Here is a 17,673-nt window from a genome sequence, read left to right as displayed (position 1 = left end):
TCAAAACGTGTTCACATAAAAAGTTGTTCATTACACAAAAAATAACCTCAAAATGTGTGAAAGACCTCAATGGAAGACAGGAAGCCACACAATCCTCGAGGAGAAAGCAGGCAAAACCCTCTTTGATCTTGCCTGCAACAGCTTCCTATTCAAAAGGTCTCCGGAGGCAAGGGAAACAAAGACAAAAATGTACTAGGGGGACCTCATCAAAATAAAAAAGTTTCTGCACAGCGAAGGAAACAATCAAAAAACTAAAAGGAAACCGACAGAACGGGAGAAGGTATTTGCAAATGACATATCAGATAAAGGGTTAGTATCCAAAATCTACAAAGAACTTCTCAAACTGAACACCCAGAACACAAGTCATCCAGTGAAGTAATGGGCAAAAGACATGAATAGACACTGCTCCAAAGAAGACATCCAGATGGCCATACAAATCAAAACCACACTGAGATACCACCTTGCGCCTGTCAGAAAAGCTTACATTAACAACTCAGGCAACAACAGATGTTGGTGAGGATGCAGAGAAGAGGATCTCTTTTCCACTGATGGTGGCAATGCAAGCTGGTGCAGCCACTCTGGAAAACAGTATGGAGTTTCCTCAAAAAACTAAAAATACACCTACCCTACAACCCAGCAATTGCACTACTAGGCATTTATGCAAAGGATACATGTGTGCTCTTTCAAAGGGACACATGCACTGCCATGTTTATAGCAGCATTCTCAACAATAGCCACAGTATGCAAAGAGCCCAACTGTCCACCAATGGATGAACGGAAAAGAAGATGTGGTATGTGGCGCCTGGGTGGCTCAGTCGGTTAAGCGGCTGACTTCGGCTCACGTCATGATCTCACGGTCCGTGAGTTCGAGCCTTGCTTCGAGCTGTGTGCTGACAGCTCAGAGCCTGGACCTGTTTCAGATTCTGTGTCTCCCTCTCTCTGACCCTCCCCTGTTCACGATCTGTCTCCCCTGTCTCAAAAATGAGTAAAACGTTAACAAAAATTAAAAAAAGAAGATGTGGTATGTATATATTCCATGGAGTATTACTCGGCAATCAAAAAGAATGAAATCTTGCCATTTGCAACTACGTGGATGGAACTGGAGCATATTATGCTAAGTGAAATTAGTCGGAGAAAGACAAAAATCATATGACTTCCCTCGTATGAGGACTTTAAGAGACAAAACAGATGAACAAAAGGGAAAAGAAACAAAAATAATATAAAAACAGGGAGGAGGACAAACACAAGAGACTCATAAATATGGAGAACAAACAAGATTGCTGGAGGGGTTGTGGGAGGGGGGATGTGCTAAATGGGTAAGGGGCATTAAGGAATCTACTCCTGAAATCATTGCTTCACTAAATGCTAACTAATTTGGATGCAAATTTAAAAAAAAATAAAAACTATAAAACAAAAAGAGGAACCACGCCAGGCTCACCAAAATATTTCTCAACCCAGGAAGCCTCTGGTTGGGGAATCAGGAGATAAGGACCTTCTAGAGAAGTCAGAGCTATGGACTGAGTTGCCCGAATGCAATCTTAAGTTTTTGATTCACAGAGAAGACCTTAAAGTGGCAGCTAATTTCATACCATGACCCTAATTCCTTTCTATAGAGATGTACAGAAACTCCCTCGTTATTCTTTAATAAGCTTCATCAGCTTCGCATATGCTTACAAATTTTAGTTTTTGAGACCTTCATGATTTCTTTAGGGCACAGTAGCAGGACAAGGCCTAGCACTCTCATTCATAGAAGACTGATCAACAGAGTGTCATATTACTCGCCTGAAAAGTTCCCTATTACAATGTGACTCATTTGTAAGACGTCTAGAAAAGAAAATGATTTTCAATGACTCTTCAGCCACAAAAAGGACCAGTCAACAGAATGTTCTAATTCCCCTGACGGGTATAGCTATCTAATGAAACTTGCATGTATATTATACAGCTTTTGTGACTGACAGAAAAGAGTTGGTCACTGTATCTATCTCCTTGCTCCCGCTTAGGATTTACAATGAGCATCCTCCAAAGGAGGGTGAGAGTGGGGGACATTAATTGTTCTGCTTGGAAAACAGTTGGGGTTTCACTACATATCAATAAATTAGAATCCTGAATGGCACATTAGTCTTTTCTGAGATTGAATTGTGAAATCTCTGAAAGGCTGATGAACTCAAGTGAGTGGAAAAAGAAAATGGGTTTCTGAACTTGCAATGGTAGGAGCACTATGTTACTAGGTAAGGCCCTGACAGAGCAGACATTTCTACTTTTTCACTGGCATTTCTTGTCATTTACAAAATCCAACAAAGAGAAAAGTCCATTCCTTTGAGAAGGACGTTTGCATAAAGACCTGCTAGTCATTCTTGACGAAGACAGTATATTGCAAACTTGTAATTACAAATTACAATTCATCATGAAAATAACCCGTTCTCAAACTCTCACTGAAGGGTTGAGACTACAAGAGAAAGACAGAATTCAAGATGACATGGTCACTCAAAGTATGCGGAAGTTTGAAACACGTTGAAAAATATTAGCAGGGACTCACACATCTGTATGCCAACGTTCACAGCAGCATTATTAACAGTAGCCAAAACGTGGACAAAACAAAACGTTCACTGGGATATAGATAAAATGTTGCTTTTTTTAGACTCTCACAATGTTTTTATGAAAATCTCACTATAAACACCATTACTTTATGAGTTCAATCAACTTCATCTATATTGAAGAATTACAACATTGTAGCAAGTAGGAATAATATCAACCAAACCTTTGGAGCAGTGAGATTTTCCATAGGATCCAAAACATACTTATGTACTACTACTAGTGAAATAAGGATTCCTTTTCAGTAGGACAGACATTAAGAACCCGACTTACTAAACTTGTCTTTATCACGTTGCTCTCAAGATCTTGAATTTGGGCCGCTTGATGTTTGCTGGTTGCTTCTTCCGTGGCATTTTTAACCTGTAGCCTAAAAGGCAGATCTTAAGATAATTATTCTCGCACATAAATTTAAAACAACATCATATAGTTTCTGAACAAATGAAGGTCTTACAGAAATTCTTTAAATTTTATTAAGAGGAAGATTTGGGAATGTTCCCTTTCATTTTTTTTGTGGATAAGGTGCAAAAGTGAGACATAATATGCCACAATTTTGCATTTCAAAATAGCCCAAAGCTGGACTTTGTATCCAGCTTAACAATGATATACTGGCATAAATAATACATTTCCCATACTACACTGTTTATCTTCTTTATAAATAAAAAAGTCATTTTCTGTGAGGCTTAAATTATACTTTTGCACATGATCTTTCATCTCCTCAGTATATCTTACGGCCTCTGCATGTCGTTCCTGTTCTTCCTGCAACTAAAATAAAGAAAAAAATCATTTTAACCACTGAAAATATAGTAAAACACCATCGCCTGTTAATTTTTTTTGACCTGAGAGAGAGACAGACAGTGAGAGAATATGCAGAAGTGGGGAAGAGAGACAGAGGGAGAGACAGAGAAAATGGTAAGCAGGCTGCAAGCTCAGGGCAAAGCCTGATGTGGGCCTCGGCCTCATGACCGGTCTCATGATGTGGGATTTGGGATCATGACCTGAGTGGAAATTAAGAGTCAGGACCTCAAGCAACTATACCGCCCAAGCGCCGATGTAAGTAAAATCTTTTTGGAGCCAGCCTCTCTCTCCTCTACATGCTGACTGACGGCTACTTTGAGGCCATAACAAGAGTTCAGCTTCTGCAACAGAGACTATGGCCTACAAAGACGAAATGTTTCAACACTCTTACAGGATAGTTTACCAGCCTTACTCTCCTACAAAAACATAAAATTGTTAATGTTTTTAAATTATATATGATCAGATAAACCTTCAAATGTATCTATTGGTCAAATGGGGAAATATAGGAATTTACCTTATGGTAAACATTTCTAGTTTCATATTCCAAGCACCACATCAACTATGATTTTACATATTCACATAGGTGAATGCCGTTGCTATTCTCATGATTACAAAACTGAACAAGCTGTTTTCAGTGACAACAAAATGATGAAATTTTTAGAAGCAATATCCTAGTAGGGGCCAGAATGCCTGGTCTGAATTCCCAGTTCTGCTGGTTATGAGCTGTAAGACCTTGAGCACACTACCTAAAACTTCCGTGTCTCAGTCTCTGCATCTGTAAAATGAAGGTAATAACAGCACCTACTGGGGTACCTGAGTGGCTCAGTCGGGTCAGCGTCTGGCTCTTGATTTCGGCTCAGGACATGATCTCAGGGTCATGTGACTGAGCCCCACATCGAGCTCTGCATGGACAGCGAGGAGCCTGCTTGGGATTCGCTCTCTCTCTCTCCGTCTCTCTCCCTCTCTCTCTCTCCCCCTTTTTCTCTCTCTCCCTACATGCCCTTCCCCACAATCTCTCTGTCTCTCTCTCTCTCTTTCTCAAAACAAAGGACCTTAAAAAAGTGATCTCTAAATAAATAATAGTATCTACCCCACTGGGAGGTTGGGAAGATTAAATTAGGAAATAAGGAATCAAAAAGTTAGAAGGGTATGTGGAACATAGTCAGCTCTAAGTGTCTGCATGTAGCATGGTTACTGTTGCTATAGTTAGCATTCCAGTACAATGTGATAGTTTAGGCAGGTGGCCTGTCAATACAAGTTTTCCCCTATACAAATTATACTGAAGTTATTCTTCATTCCACCGCAAGTGGTAGCAAATGGGGAGCATGAGGCCCAGAATCTCCTCAGTACTTCAAAAACTTTGCCAATGCCGCTAGCCAACAGTACTTTTTCCCACTTATAATCATTTTAACATACTTCCTCTCTTTACCACGCAGTGGACAATGTTCACAGACTACGGTACAAATAGCACCTCCTTTACTGAGTAGTAGATCCTTTACATGACCATCAGAGGCAAGGGAAAGCCACTGACATGGAAATAATCGAGTCTTGTGAAACTAAAGTTCCTCAATCGTTTCATGTCCATACTGTTTACGTTAGGCTGCTTTAGCATGTACTCTGATGAAGAGATTAAGGCTTTGTGGTAAAAGCATATCAGAAAAGCTGTCCCCAGATATTTGCAGTTGGTAAAGTGCTATAAATCTGTAAATCCCAGTTTGGGGGCGCCTGGGTGACTCGGTTAAAAGCGGCCAACTTCGGCTCAGGTCATGATCTCGCGGTCCGTGAGTTTGAGCCCTGCGTCGGGCCTCTGTACTGACAGCTCAGAGCCTGGAGCCTGTTTCAGATTGTGTGTCTCCCTCTCTCTGACCCTCCCCTGTTCATGCTCTGTCTCTCTCTGTCTCTAAAGTAAATAAACGTTAAAAAAATTTCTTTTTTTAAATCCCAGTTCTGGCTGTGTAAAGAAGACAAATTTAGCGTGCTTTTTCATAGTGAGAGGGAAACAAGAACTAAACACTTGAACATTTCTCCTCTATTTGATTAAGTGCTTTCATTAATTGTTTTACTTATATAAGTGTGTGTGTATAGAGATATACACACATTTTTTTAACGTTTAATTTTTGATACAGAGCACGAGTCTGAGTGGCGCAGAACGTGAGGAACACAACAGATCCAAAGCAGGCTCTGTTGACAGCAGAAAGCCCGATGCAGGGCTCCATCTCAAGAACATGGAGATCATGACCTGAGCCAAAGGCAGACTCTGATAGGACTGGAGCCAGCCAGGTAACCCTCAATTTAGTATTTCATTTCTTAGCATATATTTAGAGTGAAAGCTTTGTTATACCAATGTTTCCAAGAAGAATTTATTGATACGGTATAAAGCACTTAATTTTATCAGAAAAGCTGTTAAGTTAAAATATTTTCAATTTATACAAGGATAAGTACCACACGTATCAATTATTACTATCCCTTAAATTTATACTTAGGAAGACGAAATTACCTGTCATGAAAAAAAATTAATAATGACAAATAAAGGACTGAATTTTTCTTCACAGGCTAGATGACAAGTGTCAAGAGAGTTAAAGCTAATGGGAGTTAGAACCGTCAGAGAAAGTTCACTGGAAAGGAGACTGTGAGCCAAGTCTGAATAACATAGGTTTACTCAAGAGGAACAGAAACTAAAAAGACAGTAAGGACAGCATGACGAATGGCTGAGAGATGGTGAAATCAACCCAAATAACTCAGAGCATAAAATCTGATGGCAGAGACATTAAAAACGGAGGTCCACACAAGGACTACGTGATTGTTCATAAGCAGCAGTATTAATAGGAAAGAAGTGGACACAACCTAAATGTCCATCAACTGATGAATGAACAAGGGCTTTAGCCCACAAGGGAGTACTGTTTGACAATAAAAATAAATGAAGCACTGATATAAGCTGTAACCAACACAGAAGAACCCAGAACACATTAAGTGAAGCTAGCTAGTCCCAAGGGACCACACATTGTGTGACTCCATTTATATGAAATATTCACAAGAGGCAACGCCATTGAGAGACTAAGTAGTAGACTGGTGGTTGCCTGAGGCGGGGGGGCAACGGGGAAGGGTTTCCTTTCAGGGTGAGGAAAACATTCTACTTGATGGCAGTGATGGTTGCACGAGTGTACACAGAGACAGTGAACTGTGCATGGCGAATGGGTGACTTTCATGGTATGTGTATTGTACCTCAAAAAACCTTTAAAAAAAACCCAATGGCAGGATACAGAGACTGTTCTTAATTCTCGCCTTTTGGGCGTCCATACTACACATGATCTGAATATTTCCGTGCTTTGACAATATGTCTTAAAGGCAAAGAAAATGAAGGAAATGCCGAAGTTCAAGTGGATTGTTAAGTGATATTTCTGTACAAGTCATCCTGAAATCAATACGCATTCTTCCCAAAAGGGAAGATGAGAACTAAGACAATTATCTGAAACATTCCATTAAACATTATCTTCTGATTTGATCCAGCTCGCCTCATCATGGTAATAGAGATATCATTAAAAAGATTGTTTAGTAGGGGCAAAAGTCCCTTGGGCACCCGGGTGGCTACTTCAGTTAAGTGTCCAATTCTTGCTTTCAGCTCAGGTCATGATCTCACTGTTCATGAGACTGAACTTCACATTGGCTCTACACTGACAGCATGGAGCCTGCTTGGCATTCTCTCTCTCTCCTCTCTCTGCCCCTCCCCTGTTAACATGCACGCACACACTCTCCCTCACTCTTTCTCTCTCAAAATAAATAAACTGTCACAAAAATTTTAAAGAAAGAACGAAAAAAGTCTCTCAATTTCTGTGAGGAAGGATACAAAAGCCTCAACTTTCCTAAGAGTAAGTATTATAAGAAAACAATGTATAACACCAATAGGAGAAGAAGAGGCAGAAGTTTACGAAATAATTGCAATGTAAAGATACTAAAATCATAATAAATTAATTATAATGAAAATACCAAAGAAAGCGGTCCATGGAAATTGGTATCCTAAAACACTTTATATCATTTAACGAGCTATAAGTTAGCTGTTGACAGGTTACATTCACTACATACCAGACTTCTGATTTGACCTAATTTCTTCTTGAGATCCCGTGTTTCATCTTCTAGAAGAATTTATGATGTAACTTCTGGGGAAGCCTCTGACATAGACTGTTTCTTCAGAGTATCAGCCAGTTCTTGTTGAAGTTGTCTCACAACTACCTAATAAGACATTTCTGTCACAGATTTTCTAAACCATCTTATTATTAAATTATGTTAATAGACAACTCTCACATACGTACTTTGAGAAATATCAACACATACATCAATTCACCGTCTTTTTGTAACACATACACAATTTTGTTCACTGAATTCAAAGACACAAAAGATGTTTTCTCCCTGCCTAGTTCTGATTTTTTATGGTGTCTCTTTCCAGTCTTAACATGACAATTTCATCCTGCAACATGTGGTTTTTATGCAACAGACCTTGTGTTTTCTCATGATTATCAGAAAGCTAAGTAAAACCAAGCACATTTTCAGATAGCACTCAATAAAATGGCAGTATCATGATTTTCTTTGAAATGAAAGTATCATCTATGTTTCAACAATGAAAAGGTTGCAGGGGGTGCCAGGGTGGTTCAATTGGTTAAGTGTCTGACTCTTGATTTTGGCTCAGGGAATGATCTGACATTCTGTGTGTTCAAGCCCCACATCAGGCTCTGTGCTGACAGTCAGGAGCCTGCTCAGAATTCTCGCTCTCCCTCTCCCTGCCCCTCCCCTGCTTGTATTCTCTCTCTCTAATGAATAAAGAAACATAAAAAGAAAGGAAGGAAAGAAGGAAGGAAGGAAGGAAGGAAGGAAGGAAGATTACAGTAAGTGAATATCCAACTGGAAAAAAATACAGTTGGCTCCAAATCTCACATTTTATACAAGCATAAGTTCCCAAAAGTTCAGAACTTTAACTTAACATAATGAAGGCATGAAAGTAAAAAAGAATTGGTGAGAAAAGTGTTCAGAATCTCAGAATTGGAAAAGCCTTTCTCTGATTTACAACAAACCCGAAGGCCTGAAATAAAAGATTAATAAATCTGACTACACTTAAAAATTTAGTTTACAGTAGATATCGAACAAGCTACCCCACAGTAAAATCCTTAGCTCTGCATATACTCGGACAGATTAAATATCCTAAAATTCTTCTTTCCTGAGAATATTTCATAGATATCTACTTTGCTACCATTTCCATAGTCAGTTATAAGAATTATATCTATTGATAACTGACAAATCTAGGCACTGTACTATAATAGAAACACTTCAACATACATCAATGAACTCATTTGGTTATAACAATTCTAGAATGGAGAGATTAAAATGGTGAGCTGCAGGACTCTGCCCAGGTCTTCTCACTCCACAACTAGTGCTCTTGCACCAACCACTGCCACTTCTCTAGTGTAAATACACAAGTGCGAAAGAAGTCTTGTATTTCAAAATACTCATAGGAAATAAGGTGAAATTTATACATCTCTTAGAAAATCATGAGATTATTTACTGCTGCAATAACTTGTATTTCCTCTTCATGTGATAACAGTAACAAATAGAAAAGAGGGAAATACACTCAAATATTTTATTAGGAATAAAATTCCTATCAATATATTATCATTAAGTATATACCACAGCATAACATTGTTATCAAAAGTTCCTTGTAATGAAATAGGATGCTACTTGAAGCAAAACTGTTACTTTTCTCAAAAGTAGGAGACTTGATACCGAAAATATGATCAGGGAACTGGCTACACTCGTCCTCCTGTCCATTAGCGAAGTGTTCAACTAACCTAGTAATATATCAAGGCAGTGAAGTAACTGTTCAAAACCAAAACACATGTTGCTAGTAGAAATAGTTTTGTGATTAGGGAAAGCTCAATTCCTACAGAAAGTAATAAAAGCCTCTCCTTTGGATGAGGACATTATGAATGTCACTAGTTGTTGCAGACAAATGCATTTAATCAAGAATATTATTTTATCCAGTGAAGCAAAAATGCCACCGTCCCCATGCCCCTCCGCAAAATATATGTGCTTTTAAAATCCTCTATAGTTTCCATGAACAGAGTTCAGTTTCATATATACATATATATATTTATACACACACACGGAGTAAAAGTAATAACTAAAACATAGAATGTATACAAATACATACACACATGTACTTCCAAATAACTAAAGAAGATACCTTAGAATTAGTTTTCTTCTGAGCCATTTCTACCTCCTTTTGCTTGTAAAGGTGATTGTTTAGACTTCCATCTTGTAAGACTCTGGCCTTCTGATCTGGAGAAAGTTGCCACTGAGTGTCATTGCGCTCTTCTACAACCTGGAGACACATTTCATTATGATTCTGGTCTCATACCGTTAAAAAAAAAGTTCAAAAATTGAAGAGGAAAACTTTAAAAAAATGTTCAAAAGAACATGATCCCATGTTTAAATTTATTTTAAACCTAAATAATATATATTGAGTCAAAGGGATATTATAAAATATATATGTATTGCACTATGTAATATTGATGGAAATACAGTTTTTATCAAAATCTTATTTACGTGATTTTTTGTGGCCTTCAATTCCATGTTTAGCGTTCTAAGAGCGAGTTGAACTTGTTTTCTTTCAACTTCTTTCTTATAATAGTCTTTGTTGCTCCTTAACTTTTCCCTAATATTTTCATATAACATATCAGGATTTCTTCTTTCTTCTTCTTTTTCTTGTTTTAAGGTCTATCTGCAATTACATGCGCTTCTTTTATTTTTTTTAATTCCTTTTTTTTAACATTTATTTACTTTTTAAGACATAGATAGAGAGAAAGCATGAACGGGGGAGGCACAGAGTGAGAGGGAGACACAGAATCGGAAGCAGGCTCCAGGCTCTGAGCCATCAGCCCAGAGCCCGACGGTGGGCTCGAACTCACGGACCCCGAGATCGTGACCTGAGCTGAAGTCGGATGCTCAACCTACTGAGCCACCCAGGCACCCCTACATGTGCTTCTTTTAAAATTTCAAAAAAAGTTCATTTTATGATCTGGTTCCACAAATGTTGGCTTATTATTCAAATGAAAAATTACTATGTTCTCCAATTGTTTTCCTTGTAAGGCTCATGTTTTTAATTTGTCATTTTAATCTCTTCCAAACCATATATACAGTTGAAAAAAGCCAGGAGAAAGCATTATGCAATTTAGTTAGTTTTAGTCAGTAATAACCTGGTAGATGTTGTAGGAAAGGAAGTTTGAAATTATTCAGGAAAGTTAGAGTTGAAAATTATCCCCTTTCCCACAGGTATAATTATTCCTCCATAGGACAGATAATTCAGTTTCTCATTAAAAGGAGAAGTTGCTGTTTATAAGCAAGTTTATCAATTTCCTGGAAATAAAATTTCCACTTGACGAAACCTTACAGGTACCTCCAAAAATGATGTGCAGTGTAAGAGAGCATTTGTGGATGTTGTTTACACAACATACACGTGCACTGTCATCCAAGACTATGCTGACGAGTCTAATATCTGTTGCCTATAATTTTTGTTTCTTCTTCCACAACACTTGCAACTTACCTTGTTGAGGGTGATTACCTACTTTACGAATCACTTAAACGTCCCTTTTAGAACAACACAGGATACGTATTGATTAAGTAAACAATAGAGTAATATGACCTTTCAGCATACACTCTTGAATTAAATGTTATGACAGAGATGTTGAAAAAACTTATCAGTAATCACTTTCCGTATTACTTTTTTTAATGTTTATTCATTTTTGAGAGAGAAAGGGAGAGCCCATGCAAACAAAGGGGGAGAGAGAGAGAGAGGGAGGCAGAAAATCCGAAGTGGGCTCTGCACTGACAACACACAGCTCGATGTGGGGCTCAAACTCACGAACCCTGAGATCATGACCTGAACCAAAGTCGGACGCTTGACTGAGCCACCCAGGCGCCCCCAGTTTACATTGTTTAAATTTTTTGTTGAGAGAGAGATGACACAAGTGAGCGACGTCAGAGAGAGAGCAAGAGAGACAGAATCCCACGAAGGGCAGACAGAGAGGGAGAGACAGTGAGAGAAGAGGAGCTCACCCGAAGTGGCGCTCGTGCTCACCTAAAGCCGGGCTCGAGCCCACCCAAAGCAAGGCTCAAACTCACGAGATCATCACCTGAGCCGAAGCCAGATGCTTAACCAACTGAGCCACGCAGGCACCCCCACTTTACCTTTTAACCCCTGCATGTTAAGAAGCAAACGGATCGATTTAGGGGAATTTTACTGTCTTGAGAAAATTGACCATTTTATAATCTGTTGGTAGATACACAAAGTAATATAAACTTTCCTGAGAACAATTTAAAAAATATGGATCAAAGTCTTTTTTTTAAATTTTTATACTTTAACCAGATTATATTATATTGAAGAATTGATTCCAAGTAAGTAACCAGGCATGTAGAAACAGTTTTATATAAAAGACATTCCTGACAGCATTAATTAAAATAATGAAAGATGAAAAACAAGCAGAATTCAATCTCTTCAATAATGATGTTTCTTGGACTATGGTGGACTTTTATATGGCCGTTAAAATTGTGATTTGGAATACACATTAAATTATAAGTATATTCTATTAAGAACTTGCTGTGTTATTTCCAAGAATCGCACACCTCACAGCACTAAACAAGTATTCTTTCCAGGAAAATCCCATAAGGTAAGTCAGCAATTACAAAATTTTCCCTACACATCTGTAGTATAAAAGGAAACAGTTGAAACATTTCCTTCAAGCCAAGAGCAGAATTCACGTTCCCATTCCACTTTTTGATGCTCTAACCGTGATATCATGTCTTTGGCTTCTCGTAGCTCGTTTTGTAGTGCACTAACCATTTTTTCCTTTTTTGTCATTTTTCCCATAAGAAGTTTACAGTGATTTTTTGTTAAGTTTCCTTAATTTCTAATAAGAAACACGTATATCTTGGATTTTCAAGAAGCCAGCATAATCTGCATCAGAGAAGAAACAGAAATAAAATAAATGAGTACTTTTTGTATATACAGGCCTGTGCATCTTCAATTCACTCATTCACACATTGAATAAATATATAACTTCAATGGAAGATGTTACACTCAGCTCTACAGATACAATAGAGAAGACCCCTGGCTCTCGATTAGCTTAAAGTCTAGTGAAGGAGAAAGACAACTCAAACGGTAATTCTAAATTCAGATAGTTCCTATTAGAAGACAGAGTTCTGTGATCATAACTTGATCTAGATTGGGCCCAAGGAAGATAGATGTCCCTGACGAAGAGATAACTATACTGAGGAATGAAGGAGGAGCAGGAGGCAATTAAGCAAAGGAGGAAGACAAGCACTCTCGACAGTCTAGAGCATGTGCCGAAGTTCCACTGTAATCTGCTCCTGGCCAAGATGGTGTAACACGTACTAATTGATCTTCCTACCTGAAGCAAGCCAAAACAAAACAGACAAAATACAATTTTAACATGATTTTCAAGACGCAGAACTTCAATGAAGGAACATGATCCCTGAAAACCAAACACGTTTGCCTAACATGTATGCCCAAGCTCACTGCCTTGAGAGAGATTTCAGGCTACGACACAGGAGACATAAATTATTTAAGTAGATTTCATCAGACTCCTTGATTCGAGGAAGCAAAACTGAGAGTCGGGTGAAGTCAAGGCAGATAGAGACGACAGGTCAGCATCCAGGAGACGAGAAAGCAGGACACAGAAAGAACCCTGGGCATCTGCACAGGGTCCCCTTTGGCTATTCGGCAGAATAACAACCAGTGCATACATGGAAGGAAGTCATCAAGGGAAAAAAATCTGAAAAGAGTAGAGGAAACACTGCCTGCTGCTCCCACAGCACAAGGGACAGTATCTATTCACATTAGCTAAGATAGAAAAACTCATAAAACTCCATCAACCCCCCCAACTGTTTAAAATCTAAGCACACCTGCTGGAATGACCAACCCACCAATATGAGTAGGGAAATAAAGCAACCAGAGTCACAACAGAGAGCATGAAACACACTCCAAAGATACCTGTTGAAGGGCCAGGCCCTGGAAAGTGCTCACAGGTGCAGGACACATGACAACTAGGAAAACACATAAAGTACCGAACACTGATGAAATGTAAGAATTCTCAAAAGAAACTCCAGGAAGAAATGAGAGCTAGAGAATTGCTCAAAACGATATAAACAATATCGGTTCAAGAATTTAGAATAATTTTTGTAAGATTAAAAGCTGAGCTTACAAAAAAGCATAGAAGACAGCAGAGAATCTTTTGCTGCAGGGATCAAGGAACTAAGAAATTGTCACAGCAATTAAGAAATACTGTAAATAAGATGCAAAATAAACTAGATGCAGCAACAGCAAAGATGGAGGAAACAGAGGGGAGAATAAGTGACATAGAAGATGAAATTATGGAACATGACGAAGCCAAGAAAAAGGGTGATAAGAAAATATTAGACCATGAGGGGAGTATTAGAAAACTAAGTGATTCGATGAAATGTAATAATATCCGGATCATAAGACTTCCAGCGTAAGAGAGAGATAGAAAAAGGGCAGAAGGTTTACTTGAACAAATTATAGGTGAGAACCTCCCTAATCTGGAGAAGGAAGCAGACATCCAAATCCAAAAGGCACAGACAACTCTCTTCAGATTCAACAATAGGTCTTCTCCACAGCATATCATAGTGAAGCTGGCAAGTTACAAAGAGAAAAGAGAATTCTGAAAGCAGCAAGGGACAAACGGGCCTTAACCTACAAAGGTAGACACATATGGGTAGTAGCAGACCAGCCAGCTGAAACTTGGCAGGCCAGGAGGTGATGGTAGGAAAAAGGCCATGTGATGAATAGGAAAATATGCAGCTAAGAATCCTTTCTCCAGCAAGGATGTCATTCAGAATAGAGGGAGAGATAGGCTTTCCCAGAAAAACAAAAACTACAAGAGCTCATGACCCCTAAACCAGCCCTGCAGGAGATCCTAAGGAGACTCTGTGAGTGGAATGTTGTCAAGGCTACAAAGGACCAGAAACATCACCACAAGCATGAAAGCTCCAGACAACACAATGACATGAAATCCATATCTTTAAATAATCACTCTGAATGTGAATGGACTAAATGCCCTTATCAAACACATAGGGTATCAGAATGGATTAAAAAACAAAATCCATCTATATGCTGTCTACAAGAAACTTATTTGAGACATGAGGACACCATTAGATTGAAGGTTAGGGGATATAGTAGCATGTATTATGCTACTGGAAGTCAAAAGAAAGCTGGGGTAGCCATACTTAGATCAGACAAATGAGATTTTAACATAAAGTCTCTAACAAGAAATGGCGAAGGGCATTATATCATAATTAAGGGATATATCCATCAAGAAGAGCTAACAATTGTAAATGTTGGTGCTCCCAACTTGAGAGCCCCCAAATATATACCTTGATTAATCACAAACATAAGCAATCTTATTTATAATCATATGGAAATTGCAGGTGACTTTAATACTCCCTAACAACAACGGACAGATCACCTAGGCACAAAATCGGTAAAGAAACAAAGGCCCTGAAGGAATCGCTGGACCAGATGGATTTGACAGATCTATTCAGATATTTCATCCAGCAGCAGCAGAATACACATTCTTCTCTAGTCTACGTTCTTCTCTAGTCTACATTCTCCAAAACAGATCATACAGTGGGTCACAAAACAGCCCTCCATAAATATAAAAGAACGGAGATCACACCATGCGTATTTTCATTCACAACACTATGAAAATTGAAATCAAACAAAAGAAAAAGTTTGGGAAGCCTCTAAATGCAAGGAGGTTAAAGAACATCATACTGGAGAAAGAATGGGCCAACCAGATGATGAAAGGAAAAATGAGAAAAAATATATGCAGGCAAATGAAAATGAAAACATGACAGTCCAACCCCTTCGGGATGCAGCAAAGGCAGCCCTAAAAGGAAAACACATTGCCATCCAGGCCTTTCTCAAGAAATAAGAACAATCTGAAATACAAAATCGCACCTCACACCTAAAGAAACTAGAAGAACAGCAAAGAAACCCTACAGCCACTAGAAGAAATAAGAAAGATTAGAGCAGAAATAAACACTATAGATTCCAAAAGAAAAACCCCAAAAAACAAACAAAAAAATAGAACAAATCAATGAATCTAAGAAAGAGTTGTTTTTTTTAAAGAGTAAATAAACTTGATAACCCCCTAGCCAGCTTTCTCAAAAAGAAAAGAGAATCCAAATAGATAAAATCATGAATGAAAAAGGAGAGGTCACAATCAACACCACAGAAATACATTTATTAGAGAATACTACGAAAATGTATATGCCAACAAACTGGACAACCTGGAAGAAATGGACACATACCTAGACAACTACACAGTACACAAACTCAAATGTGAAGAAATAGAAAATTTGAACATACCCATAACCAGAGAAGAAATTCAATCAGTTATCAAAAATCTCCCAAGAAATATGATTCCTGGGCCAGAAGTCTTCCCCCAGGAATTCTACCAGACATTTAAAGCAGAGTTAATACCGATTCTTTTCCAGCTGTTGAACAAATGGAAGAAAAGCTTCCGGACTCTTTCTATGAAGCTAGCATTACCTTGATTCCAAACACAGAGACCCCACTAAAAAGGAGAATCACAGGCCAATATTCCTGATGAACATGGATGCCAAAATTCTTAACAAGATACTAGCAAATCCAATTCGGTAGTATATGAAAGAATTCTTCACCATGATCAAGTGGGATTCATTCCTGGGCTACAGGGCTGGTTCAATATTCGCAAATCAATCAAAATGATACATCACCTTAATAGAAGAAAGGATACGATCACTCATATGATCCTGTCAATAATTACAGAAAAAAAACATTTGACAAAATACAGCATCCTTTGTTAATAAGAAACCCTCAAGAAAGTTGGGATACAAGGAACATACCTTAACATCATAAAAGCCATATATGAGGAGCCTGCTGTGAATATCCTCAATGGGGAGAAACAGAGAACTTCCCCCCTACCCTGCCCGCCGAAGATAAGGAACACGAAAGGGACGTCCATTCTCACCAGTGTTATTGAACATAGTGTTGGAAGGCCTAGCCTCAGCAATCACACAACAAAATGAAATAAAACACATCCAAATTGGCAAAGAAGAAGTTAAACTTACACTTTTCGCAGATGGCATGATACTCTACATGGAAAACCCGAAAGACTCCACCAAAAAGCTGCTCCAACTGATAAATGAATTCAGCGAAGTCACAGGATACAAAATCAACACACAGAAATTGATTGCACTTCTATATACCAATAATGAAGCCACAGAAAGAGAAATCAAGAAACCGAGCTCATTTACAATTACACCAAGAACCATAAAATACCTAGGAATCAACCTGACCAAAGCTATAAGAGATTTGTATCTTGAAAACTATAGAAAACATATCAAAGAAATTAAAGAAGACACAAAGAAATGGAAAAATATTCCATGCTCATGGACTGGAAGAAGAAATATTGTGAAAATGTCGATAACGACCCAAAGCAATCTACACATTCAGTGCAATCCCAATCAAGGTTGCACCAGTATTCTCAGAGCTAGAACAAACAATCCTACAATTTGTATGGAACCACAAAAATCCCAGATAGCCAAAGTAATGTTGAAAAAGAAAACCAAAGCTGGAGGCATCACAATCCCAGACGTTAGCCTCTACTACAAAGCTGCAATCATCAAGGCAGTATACTGTCGGCACAAAAAGAGACGCAAAGGCGAATGGAATAGAGAATCCAGAAATGGACCCACAAATGTATGGCCAACTAAACCTTGGCAAAGCAGGTAAGAGTATCCAATGGGAAAAAGGCTCTTTAGCAAATGGTGCTGGGAGGGCTGGACAGCAACATGCGGAAGAATGAAACAGGACGTTTCTTACACCGTGCAGAAACTCAAAATGGATGAAAGGTCTCAATGTGAGAGAGGAAACCATCAAAACCCTGGAGGAGAACACAGGCCACAACCTCTTTGGCCTTGGCTACAGCAACTTCTACTCAACACACCTCCGAAGGCAAAGGACATAAAAGCAAAACTGGACTCTTGGGACCTCATCAAGGTAGAAAGCTTCTGCACTTCAAAGGAAACAATCCACAAAATTAAAAGGCACCAACGGAATGGGAGAAGATATCTGCACATGACATATTAGATAAAGGATTAGTACCCGTACTCTAGAAAGAATTGGCCAAACTCAACACCCTAAAAACAAATAATCCAGGGA

At 38.6% G+C, this 17,673-nt stretch overlaps 1 pseudogene; it reads right to left on the bottom strand.

Moving 5' to 3' along the window:
* Positions 1-17,673, bottom strand: part of LOC128774143 (ankyrin repeat domain-containing protein 26-like) — a 50,187-nt pseudogene that overhangs the window by 20,952 nt on the left and 11,562 nt on the right.

Source organism: Panthera pardus, unplaced genomic scaffold (genome assembly GCF_024362965.1).
Source record: "Panthera pardus isolate Hobbes unplaced genomic scaffold, ASM2436296v1 HiC_scaffold_299, whole genome shotgun sequence".
In the NCBI taxonomy this organism is placed as follows: Eukaryota; Metazoa; Chordata; class Mammalia; order Carnivora; family Felidae; genus Panthera; species Panthera pardus.
The sequence above is the reverse complement of the archived record's forward strand: the minus strand, read 5'-3'. Positions and strand labels throughout refer to the sequence as shown.